Source organism: Natator depressus, chromosome 3, assembly GCF_965152275.1.
Source record: "Natator depressus isolate rNatDep1 chromosome 3, rNatDep2.hap1, whole genome shotgun sequence".
In the NCBI taxonomy this organism is placed as follows: domain Eukaryota; kingdom Metazoa; phylum Chordata; order Testudines; family Cheloniidae; genus Natator; species Natator depressus.
The window spans coordinates 105,710,111-105,726,521 of record NC_134236.1 but is presented as its reverse complement, the minus strand read 5'-3'; positions in this window follow the sequence as shown (position 1 = coordinate 105,726,521).

Below are 16,411 nucleotides of genomic sequence, written 5' to 3'. Positions count from 1 at the left end.
GGTGAGCTGCACGTTGCTATGGATAGGCATTGTGTTTATAGTACAGGTCTTTTCCTGGCAAAGAATGACTGGTGCAGTAACCAACAGCACAGCAGGAATTCATTTGGGACTATCTTTTTGTTCTGGTTCTGTACAGCTGACTGAGATGAAATTACTATAAGGCGGGTGCAAGACTGGTTGAAAGACCATACTCAGCAAATAGTTATCAATGATTCATTGTCAGATTTGTGGGGGGATGTATCTAATGGGGCCATGCAGGGGTCAGTCCTGGGTCTGGTACTATTCAGTCTTTTGCTAATGACTTGAATAAAGGAGTGGAGGGTATGCTTATAAAATTCGCAGATGATACCAATCTGGGAAGCGCTTTGGAGGACAGGATTAGAATTCAAAACAACTTTGACAAATTGGAGAATTGGTCTGAAATCAATAAGATGAAATTCAATAAAGCCAAGTGCAAAGAACTACACCGGAATGGAAAAATCAAATGCATAACTACAAAATGAGGACTAAATTGCTAGGCGGTAGTATTGCTGCAAAGTATCTGGGGGTTATAGCGGATCACAACATGGACTCTGAGTCAACAATGTGATGCAATTATGAAAAAGTTAACGTTATTCATACATAGGACAAGGATGGTAATTGTCCTGCTTTGCTTGGCACTGGTGAGACCTCAGCTGGAGTATTTTGTCCAGTTATGGCTGCCACACTTTAAGAAAGATGTGGACAAATTAGAGAGAATCCAGAGGAGAGCTACAAAAATGATAAAAGATTTAGAAAACCTGACCTATGAAAAGATTTAAAAAAAACTGGGCATGCTTAGTCTTGAGAAAAGAAGACTGAACAGGGACCTGATAACAGTCTTCAAATACAGTAAGGGCTGTTATGAAGAGGACTGCAGTTGATTGTTCTCCATGTCCAGTGAAGGTAGGACAAGAAGGAATGGGCTTAATCTGCAGCAAGGGAGATTTAGGTTAGATATTAGGAAAAACTTTAAGGGTAGTTAAGCTCTTCAATAGGTTTCCAAGGGAGGTTGTGGAATCCCTATCATTGGAGGTTTTTAAGAACGGATTGGACAAACACCTGTCAGAGATGGCCTTGGTATACATTGTCCTGCCTCAGTGCAGGTGGCTGGACTTGATGGCCTTTCGAGGTGCCTTCCAGCCCTACATTTCTATGATGTTATGATCAGAGCTCCTAGAAACTAAGGTGTACAAATAATAATTATAATAATAATAATAATAATAAATTTGGGTTATAATAACCTTCTCATCAGCCAGCCCTTCTAGAGATTTTTCATGCCCCAGACAGCCTTGGAAAAGGTGTGACTCATCTCTAAGGGAGGAAGAAGGTGAGAGGGGAAAAGAAGGAAATTCCTTCTATTGTAATACCACAGCCTGAGGTCATGCTTGAGTTCAGCATCCATGACTTCCAGGGGTAATCTGGCTGCTTCACTGCTTGTCCTGACCAAAGAGTGCTGACGAGACATGCCTGACTATGAATGGGAGAAGGAGGGAGGAAAATCCCTAAAATATCTGTCAGACAGAGAACTGGTACTTACTACTGAGTCAGTTACTACTGGTAGAAATTACCCAAACTCACCGCTGCCACTTAGCAAGAGCTAAACTGTTTTGCTAATTTTCCATTGTACTCATTTGAATACAATAAAATAAACTCAGGATTCCCAGCAAGGCTTTTGGGGAGCAGTCAGCATTAGAGACTAAATTAGAATGTAGGGCATTCCTTGGTCCTGATCCTGAGCTCATATCTCTGGATTGTGCTTTGCTTGTCTTCCCCCCTCCCTCCCCCCAGCACACTATGGAAGTTTGGGAAATAGTAACAATTCTAAATAATAATATCTTTCCATCTAGGGTTTTGGATGGAAGCTGTCACTGTGGTATCTGAACACCTGAGGCTCAAAGGCGTCTGAGAGTTGCACAAAAATATATAGCTAAAATTTTACACTTTGGACAGAGAAACATGACTCAGTATTAATAACCAAATGCAATATGTGAGCCAGTGTAGAAAAACCTAACAAGCCACCAGCAATAAAGAAGCAGTGCAACACACAACAAAAATGTTTTTAGCCTTATCTAAAAAGATGCCATAAATGGATTTTGATAGCTAGTCAGAGAAGTGGAATGGTTGTGTGGCTAAGCTACTTGACTGGCACTCAGTTTTGAGTTCTGTTCTCAGCTCTACCAGGGCTTCCTTTGTGGCTGTGAGCAAGTCAGTTAATCTTAGACCCAGATCCTCAAAAGTATTTAGATGCCTAACTCCCATTGATTTCAGCGTAACTTAGAGCAGGTCTGCACTTACAGTGTTCAGGCACTGCATGCCCCCCAGCGTGAGTATAAATAACAGTGTAGATGGTGAGGCACTGCTTAGGCTAGTAGGGTTAGGTTAGGTTTCAGAGTAACAGCCGTGTTAGTCTGTATTCGCAAAAAGAAAAGGAGTACTTGTGGCACCTTAGAGACTAACACATTTATTTGAGCATAAGCTTTCGTGAGCTACAGAAGTGAGCTGTAGCTCACGAAAGCTTATGCTCAAATAAATTGGTTAGTCTCTAAGGTGCCACAAGTACTTCTGTTCTTTTAGGGTTAGGTTAGTATATGCCAGAACCCTAGGGCATATACCATGCATGGCTCTCTACACTCCTGAGCAGTGCCTCACATGTCTACACTGCTGTTTTTAACAACGTAATGTCCCGCTGCTGGAGCCTTTCCCCTCAGCAATGAAAGCCTCTGGCAGGAGGGAGGCTGCCAGAGTCTTTCCCAGCTGCCTGCCCACTGCCAGAGCCTTTCATTGCCACATGTAGCTACACACTGCACTGTGGACACAGCTTGCCTTTTATTGTGGTGTTTGGCTACACATGCTCTACATGCCGTCTCAAGTGTAGCCAAGGCCTCAGGTGCCTAAATATCTTTGAAGATCTGGGCTGTAGTGCCTCAGAGTATGTCTACACTTCGAGCTGGGGGTGTAATACCCAGCTTGTGGAGACATACACACACTAGCTTTGATTGAGCTAGCTGGCAAAAACTGCAGCGTAGTACAGCAGTACCAGTGATGGGGGGCTATCTTGAGTACATATTTGTCCAAGACACTGAGCATGTATTTAGGTGACTATGCCCTCCCACCGGTCACGCTGCTGCAGCTACACCCTAATTTTAGCACAGTAGCTGGATCAGAGCTAGTGCAAGTATCTCTCCTGAAGCACACCCTCAGCTCAAAGTGTAGACATTTGTAAAGGGGAGACAATAATATTTCCTTTCTCCTACGTTTATCTGTCATTTCTGTTTAAGTTAGATTGTAAACTCTTCAGTTTAGTAGAGGCTATTATTATTTATTTTTTTGTATTGTAGTAGTATCTAGAGGCCCCTGCCCCATTGTCCTACGCCCTGTACAACCTTTTTAAAAAATCATCTCTGCCCCCGCAAAAGCGTACAATCTAAGTAAACTAACTTTCTCTGGCTATGAGTTTTTGTATATCATAATGAGACCCTGATGTAAGTTGTGAGCTTTAAGCACTGCTGCAATACAAATAATCAAACATTTGAAGGGAGAATATTCCATGGTTTATTTGAGCATAAGCTTTCGTGATGCAACTTGCATCCGATGAAGTGAGCTGTAGCTCACGAAAGCTTATGCTCAAATAAATTGGTTAGTCTCTAAGGTGCCACAAGTCCTCCTTTTCTTTTTGCGAATACAGACTAACACGGCTGCTACTCTGAAACCATTCCATGGTTGTGTGTTCTTGACAGAGATGGGCCTCTCTTCTCAAAATGGGATGATTAGCACTTCACACCCTGCAACTACACAGAGCAACTGACTGTCCCTTAGCGAGAGTGGGCCAGTGTTGTTTTAGGTTTTATATCAGTTTGCATGCTGGGGTACGTGTCCTATTGCCCAAATCACAGGAGGGGGCTCCAAAATAGTATCAGGAATTCGAAGAGAGAACTCTCACTTCAGTGAACAGCTTTGCAGCTATGGAATTGCTCTTCCTTAATAAGAAAATGTGCAACTGAGGTGAATTATAGACAACGTCTCATCTAAAATGTGACCTAGTGTTATCACTGTTTTGTTTTCTTCTGGGTTTCCTGCCTACATGGTCACCAGACATCATGAGACCTCAACACCTCTCAGCCTGTGACTATAGTCTGAGACATCATCAGATCAAAGATATAGGGTTAGGAACTGTCGGCAAATCAAGCTATTTTGGCAGCCCAAAATAGCCCCTAGGGTTGCCAGCTCTGTGAATCTCTTGCACTGTGCAGCCACAAAGACCAGCCCTTCTTCTGAAGGAGGAAGTTCCTCCTTGGCAGTGCCCATATTACATGGCCACTAACCAAATTGCGTGGGTAGTTAGGTTTATGGAAATGGGGTCCAAGGACACACTTTCAGTACATTAATATGGATGAGGGATCTGCAATAATTGATTCATACCAGTCAGTCATAGACAAAAATTTAAAGGGATTCCATGGCATGAGAACACATATCCCTGGAGGAGAAGAGGGACCACCAGGCCAAAATTTCCTCCCTATCAGTGGGAGAGTGGATGAGAAGGGAGCATTTCTCAACCAACCATGCCAGTCCAGCTTAGCAAATACTATGATCAGGGGCAGGAGTTACCTTGAAAAAGCTAGCAAGGGAGGAGAGTCCCCTTCCTCAAATTCTTGTTTTTATTAGACAAAAAGGCAACCAGAGAGAGATCCATCTGTTTGACTGAGAGGATCATTTGAGGGAGTAACTCCAGCCTTAGGGTTGAAATAATTTGTGAGGTCAAGACAACATAGTCAGGGAAGAAGACTGGGTCCAGGATCCAGCTGGGAAGTTGCAGAGCTAATAAAGGCCTTCTCTTCTGTCTCCCATTCCCTGTACAGCTCCACAAGCATAATGAAATGGGCTGAGTTTCCTTAGACAAGTTGGCTCATCGACTCTTTGGCATTTTCAGGTTTCCTGGTCATACATAGCCTTGACCTTTAGCACTTTGGCTGAATGTCCCTGAGTCCTTTCCAGTCACCTTTCAGGGTGAAATCTGGTTTACCTGGCAGCTGTTATTCTGTGCTATAACAAATGCTGTTTATATAATTTGAATGTGAAGATTCAGTATCACTTTTTCTTACTTTTTTCTGATGTTTCCCATTGTATTTTCCTTTGCATTTTCATTTCTTAAGCCATCATTAAGCTCCCCTTTGCAATGTTTTAATCTTTTTTATTTTTGTGTGGTGTTCAAATAACACTATTTTAGGTAATTTCCATATGCTCTGTGAATATGTGTATGAATGACTCTGTATCATTCCTTACTAATATGGAAGAATCAGTGGGGCCTCTATCAGGATGGAAACAGCCCCCTCTCCTCATCAAAACTCTCAGAAATGGAATTGTTTAGGGCCTTCTTCATGAATCCTAAGTGATCACATTAGGGTACCCATTAGTGGTGAGTCACTCGCATGCTCCCCTTCCTCCTGTGTAATTTACAGTTTTCCCCTGATTCATCTTGCTGCTTTTCCTCTGCGCAGGGTGGAATTGTTTGTCTTCTGCTAATGCACTCCAGATGAAGATTATATTGTTATTGGTGGTTTTTTTAAGTAGCACACAACATTCATAGAGTTTCCGTTTAGAAGGAGCCATTATCATAATCCATTCTGACTACCTTAGTAACCCTAGCCAAAGAACCTCACCCAATCAGTTCTGCATCCTGCAAACCCACAACTAGACCTGGGTGGGAAATTGTTTTACCACCTTTCAAAAAAATTTAAGATTTCAAATAACTCTCCCATTCTAGATCGGGATGAAACTGAGACCTTTCAAGGTGAGAGAGAGACCCATCCTGAATAGCCGTGTGGTTAGGGCACTCACCTGAGATGTGGAACAGCTCCAACAGGAGAGATTGAAAAGAAGCCACCTGGTTAAGCACTCACCTGGGAGGTAAGAGACCCAGGTTCTAGTCCCTCCTCCAAATCAGGTTGAGTAGGGATTTAAACCTGGTTCTCTACAGGCCTACCTAGACCACCAGGCCGTTGTCTCTTCTGGGGGCTGTTGCTATTTTTAACCAGAAAGTCCATTCTGAACCTAAGAGACCTTCCCAATGGAAGTTTCTTCAAAACCAAATCTTCCCACAAAACATTTCCATTTTTAATGAATCAGCATTTTCCAGCAAAAACAAATTTTTCAACAAATTCCCAACCAGCTTTACCCTTAACTTCTGTTTCAGCTATAGCTTGTCATTTCAAAAGAGATTCGGTCCTGATTTAATCAGTGTGCAAAGAGGTCTCTGACCCAAAAAGCTTACTCTAAAGCCTAATTCAGAGTAAGTCTAGGAGATACAGACAGTCCCTGACAAGACCAGCAAAGCAGTTTTTCTAGTGGTTTGCCCTAGAACTGGTATCATTTTGGGCCCAAGAGCTTGTATTTTAAATAAATAAACCTGGGTTACGTTCAAAGTTCAAGTATGTGGACACATTTTATGGCAATAAGGAAACGCAATTCATTCCTGTCCTTTCAAAAGTTAAGGAAAGACATTTCCCGAATGTAAGGCATATCCTGTGCTCGGGGAATAACCAGCGATGACAACATGCCCTAATGAGTGTCCAGGAAATCTAGCCTCGCATGTCATATGGAGAGAACCAAATTCATCCTGAATCAGCGCAATCAGAATTTCCCCAAGAGAAATCCTCCAAAAAAGGATGTTTGGACGTGGATGGGAATTACAGTACTTTGTTCCCAAATGAAATAACAAGAGTGCCATGGTTTTGTTAATTTATAGGAAATAAACCTTATGAGGGAAAATCAGATATTTGCTGTACATATATGGGTTCAATGTAATGAACTCCAGTGGACCTGATTCTGACCTCACTTGACCAAGATTTACACTGGCTTAAGTCTATTATGTTCAGTGGAATTTCTCCAGTGTCAGAGAGAGGAGAATCAGGCTCACCATCTCGACAGTGACAGTGTTTATTGCTGAGACTAATAGTATCCTTTATTCCGATCTAAAATAGAGATTTGTGTGTAAGATCCTGCCATCCTCAAATAGGGAATGTTTTGGTAGTCTTGTTACATGCCTGGACTTCTAGAATAGCTGTTGCTACAAACCACAACCCACAAACTGCCTGCTATAAATTACAATTAGCCTGGTGCTCTCCTCTACATATTTGGGTGGAGGGAAGCAAAAGCTGTTGCAGATGGTTTTGAGAACACAGAAGATGGGAGCGTCTTCTCAGCATGCTACCCCATTCATGGGATCCCACATTATTATCATCATCGTCACACCTCTGAGTCCCAATCATGGACCAGGATCCCATTGTGCTAGGTGCTGTACAAACCAGCACTGGGTTTACCATGGTGTCAGTGGCTCCATGGCACCGGGGCCACACTCAGAAGGGACCCCTATGTCTGGACTGTGGCCCAACCTCTCCAACCTGCTCTGCCTGGGTTCTGCCTGGACGAGGCCCCACCCACCGGTCACTTCTCTTCGCCTCCCTCTCTCCCACCTAATCCCTGGGGTGTGAGTGGTGGGCTGGGCCCCTCAAAGCATGTGGGTTCTGAGGGGAGCAGGCCGGGCTCCCACTCTGTCCTGGATGGTTGTGCCGCTTCCGAGGGGCCAGAGGGATCCCTGACTGGCCCCAGCAGTGCTGCAGGCTCAGCCCATGCATGGACATAGTCACTGCCAGCAGGCCGGTGAGTGTGGCTGGGGGGCAGGAAGGGCGTGGTAGAGTGGGTCTCTGGAGGTTCTGGGGAGGGGGGCAACTGGGCAGTGGGGATTCTGTGGGGGGTACTTCTGGGGGAATGAAAACAGATCCCCTGCAGATTTCTTTGCTTCCCTTTCAAAAGTGACCGAGAAGCAAAGAGAGGGGGTTGGCAGCTGAGAACGCCCATGGGCTTAGTTTGGGGGGCAGAGGCAAGGCATGGGGGCACATGGAGTCACACGCCACTGCCTTCCCCCCTTTCTGCAAGCACAGAGCTGCCCGGCTGAAAAAAGAGGGTGCTGCTCAGAAGATGTCACTTTCTGGGTCCTAGTGCTGGTTGAGCTCCCTTTCTGCGTGCTGGGAGCCATCCTGTTTTCTAAAAAAACGAGGGGTACTTGTGGCATCTTAGAGACTAACAATTGTATCTGTACAACAGTGAGTTCCTATGGTGGGGAAGGGCAGGGGCAGGCTGGGGCTAGGGGGAAAGAGGCAGTGGAGAAGGAAGCGGGTGGGGTGGATAGGAGAAGGGGATGGGGGAAACGGGAGCAGGGGAAAGAGGCAGTGGGGACGAAGGGGGTGGGGTGGGGAGGAGGTGGGCCGGTGGGGATGGGGAAGAGAAGGAGAGGGGGGAAGCGGGGGCAGGGGGGAAGCTGGAGCCCAGCATGCGGTATCCCCTTGGCAGAAGCTGGGGCTCCCCTGTTAAGCAGGCCCATCGAACTCTCACCCTGACAAGCCCCACCTCCCCTGCATCTGTACCACCCCGATGAGCCCCCCTGACACCTTACCTACTGAGCCCCAACCACCTGCACTCCCACCCAAATGAACCCCACCTCCCCTGCACCTAGACGCCCCCCACCCCCCCGCTAAGCCCCAAACACCTTCACCTGGATCCCCTGCAGAGTCCCATTTCCCCAGCACCTGGAACCCCCCTCTAGTGTTATTGACGTGAACTGTGACTGTATAGATCATTGTTGCAATCAAGGTCCTGTAGTGGCACCAAACCTTGTATAAAGGGGGTCAAATAAGGTGTCTAAGACAAGGTTATGGTTTGCTGGTTATATGGTTATGGTTGTATGATTATGCTGTCTGTGTGCATGTATCATTTTGTATTTAAAGTTATAAGTATTGGCTCTATACTGTCTGTATTTCAAACTTATGCTATGCTTCTGGGTGACACTCCAGACAATTTGGTGTCAGCAATGCCTAGCCTGCTAGATGGCCCCTTAAGGCCCATCAACTATACAATTGACCCATTGAGAGAAGGCAGATACACCCTGTGACTCAGCAAGGCATGCAGGGGCATGCTGATGGACGGAAGTCTGAGGTTTTTTCATTCCATGTGCTGGATAGCTTGTCTTTGGAACAAAGAAAGAAAGGCCACATGGCAAGAGACTATAAAAGGCTGATGCGGCTCCTCCATCTTGTCTTCAGTCCTGCTTCTTACTTCCGGAGGAACCTTGCTGCAAACTGAAGCTCTGAACAAAGGACTGAATGACCCATCCCAGCTGTGGATGTTCTCCAGAGACTTGATTTGAACCTGCAGTTTATTCCATCACTGCTGCAAGCCGGAACCAAGAACTTTGCCATTACTGTATGTAATTGATTGCATTTAACCAATTTTAGCTCTCATCTATATTTCTTTCTTTTATCAATAAACCTTTAGATTTTAGATTTTAAAGGATTGGTAACAGCATGGTTTGTGGGTAAGATCTGATTAGTATATTGACCTGGGTCTGGGGCTTGGTCCTTTGGGATCGGGAGAACTTTTTTTCTTTTACTGGGGCATTGGTTTTCATAACCATTCGTCCCCATAACGAGTGGCACTGGTGGTGATACTGGGAAACTGGAGTGCCTAAGGGATTGCTTGTGTGACTTCTGGTTAGCCAGTGGGGTAAAACCAAAGTCCTCTAGAGCTGTTTGGCTGGTTTGGTGTGCCTTAGAAGTGGAGAACCACCAACCTGGGGCTGTGACTGCCTTGCTCTAAGCAATTTGTCCTGACTTGGTACTCTCAGTTGGGTCCCACCAAAGCAGGCATCGTTACACCCCCAATGAGCTTCTGTGCATCCAGATCTCCCACTGAGCTGCGCACACCTAGATTACCCCACAGAGAACTCTTTTACCCCGACCTGGATCCCCCCACACTAAAGTCCCTCTGCACTTCGATCCTGCTGCTGGGCTGAGAGACTGCAGGGTAATCTCCCACCTCCATGCAACCAGTGGCCTATGCTCCCCACTGCCATGTTGGAGCCTCCACATTTATTTATTGACAAATAAAATTTGCAGAATTTTAAAATATTGTGTGCAGAATTTTTAATTCAGGAATATGTACAGCTGTGAGGGTGGGACTGTGAGGAAGATGGTGGGCAGTGGGGAGGTCTATGGGCGGGGAGCACTGGGCGAGCGGTGTGGTATGCAGGGTGCTGTGCAGTTGTGGTGGGAGGCCAGCGGGGGAGGTCTCTGGGAGGGGTGGGGGCTGGGCATAGAGATCTGTGGTGGAGGTCTCTGGGCATAAGGGTGGGGCGCTGAACAGAGGCACAGTGTGGCGTGGGCCCACCATCAAGGGGAAGGGGCATGCTGGCAGCACAGGGCTGGGCAGGCCAGTGTGTGTCTGGCAGCTGCAGGTTTGTAAACAGTGCCCTCCTGCTGGGCTGCATGGAGTGGGGCTGCTCCCACCGTGCTGTGCCTCATTGCCCCCAGCCCGCCCTTCACTCTGGAGACTGACCATCCCGCCCCCCTGCACGTTGCCTCATGGGGGCCCACAAATATGTTTGGCGCCGAGCCCACAAAAAGTTAATCTGGCCCCGGTACAAACACAGAATAAAAAGCCAGTCACTGCCACCTTCATCACTGCTTCACATGGTTGGCAATACCTAGGTTGAAAGAGGGCTTATTGCTCTCCTAACAAGTATTCCTTTAAATCACCAAGGTCCTCATGATGGAGTATCTATCCCAACAGCACAAGGCCTGAAGAGGTAAACTAGACCAATTAAGTTCATAGGCTGCACCTGGAGGGAAGCCAGGGACTGATGAGACTAATGAAGCCCAGCTGTGGGAGGAGTGGGGCTAGGTATAAAGAGAGGAAACTGTGGTAAGAGGGGGCTGTTGGGGAGCTCTGGAGTCATTCCCTAGAGAGGAGGGGAGTCAGCTAGATACGAGTTGGAAATCTAGGGGAAGAGTAAGCCCTGGAATCCTACCTTGGACAATAGACTGTGGCAAGAACCTGAGATGGGGTGAAGTCGCCACACGGAGCGGAAGCCCAGTTGTAACATCATAGGTGTTATAACTCCATGGGTGGTCAGGGGCTCAAGCACCCATGAAGAAAAAATAAGTGGTGCTCAGCACCTCCGGGGCGGGCTGCGGCTGCTGCTCTGGTGGCCCTGGGACTAGCTGGCAATCAGCTGCTCCACATCTGTCCCCATAGGCGCCAGCTCCGTAGGTGTTCTGGGGCTGGAGCACCCATGGGGAAAAATTGGTGGGGTAAGAATGCTGGCTGCTGCTGGCGGGGTACTACCTTCAGAGCTGGGTGCCTGACTAACAGCCACCGCTCTCCGGTCACCCAGCTCCGAAGGCAGCGCAGAAGTAAGGGTGGCAATATTGCGACCCCCACCCTGAAATGACCCAGTGACTCCTGTGCAACTCCCTTTTGGCTCAGGAGCCCCAGTTTGAGAAATGCCGATCTCCTGTGTGAAATCTGAATAGTATAGGACGAAAGCCCACAAAAGGCCGGATTCTGCAGCCTGTGATGCCTTTTTCCTGGCTGTGAATTTGTAGGGCCCTACCTCTGGGTAACCTGTCAGGAGTTGGAGGACAGAAGATGGGGAAGAAAGATAGGGAAAAGTCATGGGAATCAGCAACAAGGTCAGAGCTTGAGTAGACCATGTCTGCTGGGCAGAGGTCCCTGGGCTGGAACCGGAGTAGTAGATGGGTCTGGGTTCTCCTGCTGGCCACTGGGAAAGTGGCATGGGCTGGGAAGTGGATGAGAAGACTGTCTGAGACTGCAGATAGATTGTTTGGCTGGTGGGTCTTTATTACCCTGGAAAAGGAGGACTATAGTGATGTGGCTGGACGGCTGAGCCCAGAGAGAGGGAGAACAACCAAAGGAGGGGGCATCAGACTGGTTGAGAGCCAATCCCCAGATGAGCTGCCAGGATGCACCCCAGTGATGAGTAGTAAACCTTGTGATAGTCCTACAGTATAAAAATGAGGCTTGCTGATTGTTCTATGTCAACGATACCCAGCAAAAGCACCACTCTGACTGTTTCCTGTATTTTTAGGGAATAGAAGAATTCCATTTCAGAAGATATTCCAGACTCTGCACTGCAGGGAAATCTTTGTACTTTTTGAGTGGCTGAAGTTATTTGGCCTTTGGCATTGAGCTATAACTGTTCATTGTTCAAAAAGACACCGCAGGTTTTGTCTAATTTTGTAATCAGAGAGATGAATTTAGATCACTATTTATACACTGGATTTGTGTGCCTTTCCTATTGCTGAATTAGATCATTTAAGCTGGAGAGCTTCTAAAATGAAACTCAGTCCATTAAGAGCAGGCTGAAAATTTGTTTACACTTTCTATAGAAGAATAGCTATGGTGTGGAAGAAGATTTTGCAGATTTTTGTTGTTGTTGCTTGACAACTGGGTATGAATCTAGGGATATTTCCCATTGTGGCCTGTTTCAAGGCTGGTCAAAAGTTCAGTCGCGGAAATACAGATACAGTACCAAAGGCTTTATTCCAGTAAGTGCTTGTCTGCCTCCTGAAGCAGTAATTGAACGATTCACCTAGAAGGCTAGTGCACAGCAGTTGCAAGTTGCCTTGCAAGTTGTTAGTTGTACGCACACTTCCTCTCTTCTGCTCATGTCATTTTTCCTTCTTATTTTATATGTATTACAAAAACAAACAAATCCCAAAAACAAAACACCCCCCCCCAAAGTTTTTAAAACAGATAAAAGAGAAAAACTAAGTAGATGATTAATTTTCCAAAACATTGTCATGAAACTTTATGAAAATACATGAGACATAAACACAAGGGTTTCGTGGTCATTAAAGATTCCATGGAATTTTTTACAGCTGTAGGTTATTAACTTTGCTGTCTTGACCAAACTTCAACTTGGGTAATTTTAGTACAGTACATCTGCCTGCCCAATGTCAGTTGGGTCGCAGCATTTTATCATTTCCTGTCTTAATGTAATGTCCTTGTGTAATTTTGTGCACTGTTTAGCAGCTTCCTCATTCCACCTAAGAGGAGGGTGCATTTTAGTGGTGGATGTAGCTCAGAGGGGGAGGGAGACATTATTGATTTGCATTACCTGGAGACAAACCGATACAGATAGATAGTTTTATGTAATATAAATAAGAAAGAGCTTAGAAGGGCCAGGTGGAGGGAAAATAGAATGACACAGTATAGTATGCCACCAAAACTAGGGCTGTCTGCAGCATATGCATGTCTGCAAGGTACTGTGGGAACATGGATGACATAACCTTCAAGAAGATGGGAGTCATCAGGGAGCAGCTCCTAAATTCAAAACTTTGTAAGATCAGAATGTTTAAACTGATTCTAACTGAATTAGTAACTTAGCCAAGCAGAATGTACAATGTAATTCCTGTGTTTATCAGAGGTTTTATCATCACCAAACAAATACAGGGACATGAGGGTAGGGGAGGAAACGAAGGAGGCCAGATGCCAGAGTGAAAGAGGCAACCGAACGTGAATGACAGGAATAGGGATCCTGGAGCTCTCCCACACTGAGGGCTGAAACTCCATAGTTTGGAGAAGTCATCTCCATAAATTTCCCAATGACACTTTTCCCTTTTGATGCACTCAGCAATGGTTTTCTGACCCTGACCCTTGAACCCTTTGACGCCTTGTGATTTGTGAAATGTTGTGTGCATTCATTATACTCAAATGATTGCTTCTATTACTACACTAACAAAAATGATCCAAACTGAACTGAACTTCCAAATCTCTCCATCACTGCTTCTACATCAGCCCTCACCAACCTGAGCAAGAAAAAACCATGTTTTGAGTATCACGTGGGGTTAAAAGCATTGTGCTCAGTGATGAATGTGATTCAGAGCTAACACACAGCCAGGGCAGTAACCTGATTCATTTCAGAGTGATGGAAAATAAAGTGGATGTAGGGAGGGAGCGGTCTCCGTTCTCCACCTTGCATTTTTGGCTGCCTCTTATACATCTTGCATAAGAAGAGTTCCTTGTGCTCTCCTGACTCCTGTGCAGCTGTATAAGGACCAGCTACAATCTGGCCTTAACAAAGTAAGGATCATAGCAGTCATCCTGTTTTACAGTGGGAACATCTTGTAGAACGAGTGACATTGCAGCAGGTTCTGTTTACTTAGAGTTTAACCACAGCAGCTCTTTTACTTCAGACTCCAACTATTGCTGGCTGCCACCGTCATTTTAAAGCACTGTGTTGATTATTGTTTGGAGATGCCTGAGACAATGAATCCCAGCGGGGTAAGTTAACATGTCAAAAAAATATTTGCAGCCCTTACTTGCAATTATAGGATGGCTGGCAGTGCCGCCTATTATTAAGGTGCCCAGCACTTCCCATACTAAAACAGGTTTCAGTTGCTGATAACTTTGCCAAACTTTAACCTTTTGTACTGAAATTTTCCATACCAGGTCTGCCTCAAGCTGAATTTTTTGGAAAATTTCAGCCAAAATCTTTCAGCTGTTTCTGAGAATAAGGGTAGGAGAAAATACATTGTTTTGTCCATGTTAAAAAATTCTGATCACCTTTTCTTTGAACAGCTGGGACATAATCATTCCGGGTATAAAATATATTGGAAGGACAGAACAGGTTGTGCGGGGGGGCCGAGGGGAGTGGCACTACATGTGAAAGAAAATGTAGAATCAAATGAAATAAAAATCTTAAATGAATCCACATATTCCATAGAATCTCTATGGATAGTAATTCCATGCTCTAATAAGAATACAACAGTAGGGATATATTATCGACCACCTGACCAGGACAGTGAAGTGACGATGAAATGCTAAGGGAGATTAGAGAGGCTATCAAAATAAAGAACTCAATAATAGTGGGGAATTTCAATTATCCCCATATTGACTGGGTACGTGTCACCTCAGGACGAAATGCAGAGACAAAATTTCTCGATTCTTTAAATGACTGCTTCTCGGAGCGGCTGGTACAGGAACCCACAAGGGGAGAGACAACTCTCGATCTAGTCCTGAGTGGAGCGCAGGATCTGGTCCAAGAGGTAACTATAACAGGACCTCTTGGAAATAGTGACCACAATAGAATAACATTTAACATTCCTGTGGTGGGAAGAACACCTCAACAGCCCAACACTGTGGCATTTAATTTCAGAAAGGGGAACTATGCAAAAATGAGGAGGTTAGTTAAACAGAAATTAAAAGGTACAGTAACTAGATTGAAATCCCTGCAAGCTGCATGGACACTTTTCAAAGACACCATCATAGAGGCTCAACTTATATGTATACCCCAAAGTAAAAAACACAGTAAAAGAAATAAAAAAGAGCCACCATGGCTTAACAACCATGGTAAAGAAGCAGTGAGAGATAAAAAGGCATCTTTTAAAAAGTGGAAGTCAAATCCTAGTGAGGTAAATAGAAAGGAGCATAAACACTGCCAAATTAAATGTAAAAATGTAATAAGAAAAGCCAAAAAGGAGTTTGAAGAACAGGTAGCCAAAAACTCAAAAGGTTAAAAACAAAATGTTTTTTAAGTACATCAGAAGCAGGAAGCCTGCTAAACAACCATTGGGGCCCCTGGACGATCGAGATCCAAAGGAGCACTTAAAGATGATAAAGTCATCGCAGAGAAACTAAATGAATTCTTTGCTTCAGTCTTCACGGCTGAGGATGTAGGGAGATTCCCAAACCTGAGCCGTCTTTTGTAGGTGACAAATCTGAGGAATTGTCACAGATTGAAGTGTCATTAGAGGAGATTTTGGAATTAATGGAGAAACTTAACAGTAACAAGTCACCAGGACCAGATGGCATTTACCCAAGAGTTCTGAAAGAACTCAAATGTGAAATTGCGGAACTATTAACTGTGGTTTGTAACCTGTCCTTTAAATCAGCTACTGTACCCAATGACTGGAAGATAGCTAATGTAACATCAATATTTAAGAAGGGCTCTAAAGGTGATCCTGGCACAGTAGCCACATGCCTAGATCTTTGATGATGCGCTGGAGAGGTTTTAGTTGGGGGCTGAAACCTCTCCAGCGCATCATCAAAGATTGACAACCTATCCTGAAAAATGATCCCTCACTCTCACAGATCTTGGGAGACAGACCAGTCCTCGCTTACAGACAGCCCCCCAACCTGAAGCAAATACTCACCAGCAACCGCACACCACACAACAAAAACACTAAGCCAGGAATCTATCCTTGCAACAAAGCCTGCTGCCAACTCTGTCCACATATTTATTCCAGTGACACCATCATAGGACCTAATCACATTAGCCACGCCATCAGGGGCTCGTTCACCTGCACATCTACCAATGTGATATATGCCATCATGTGCCAGCAATGCCCCTCTGCCATGTACATTGGCCAAACCGGACAGTCTCTACTCAAAAGAATAAATGGAACACAAATCTGACATCAGGAATCATAACATTCAAAAACCGGTAGGAGAACACTTCAACCTCTCTGGCCACTCAGTAAAAGACTTAAGGGTGGCAATTTTGCAACAGAAAAGCTTCAAACACAGACTCCAATGA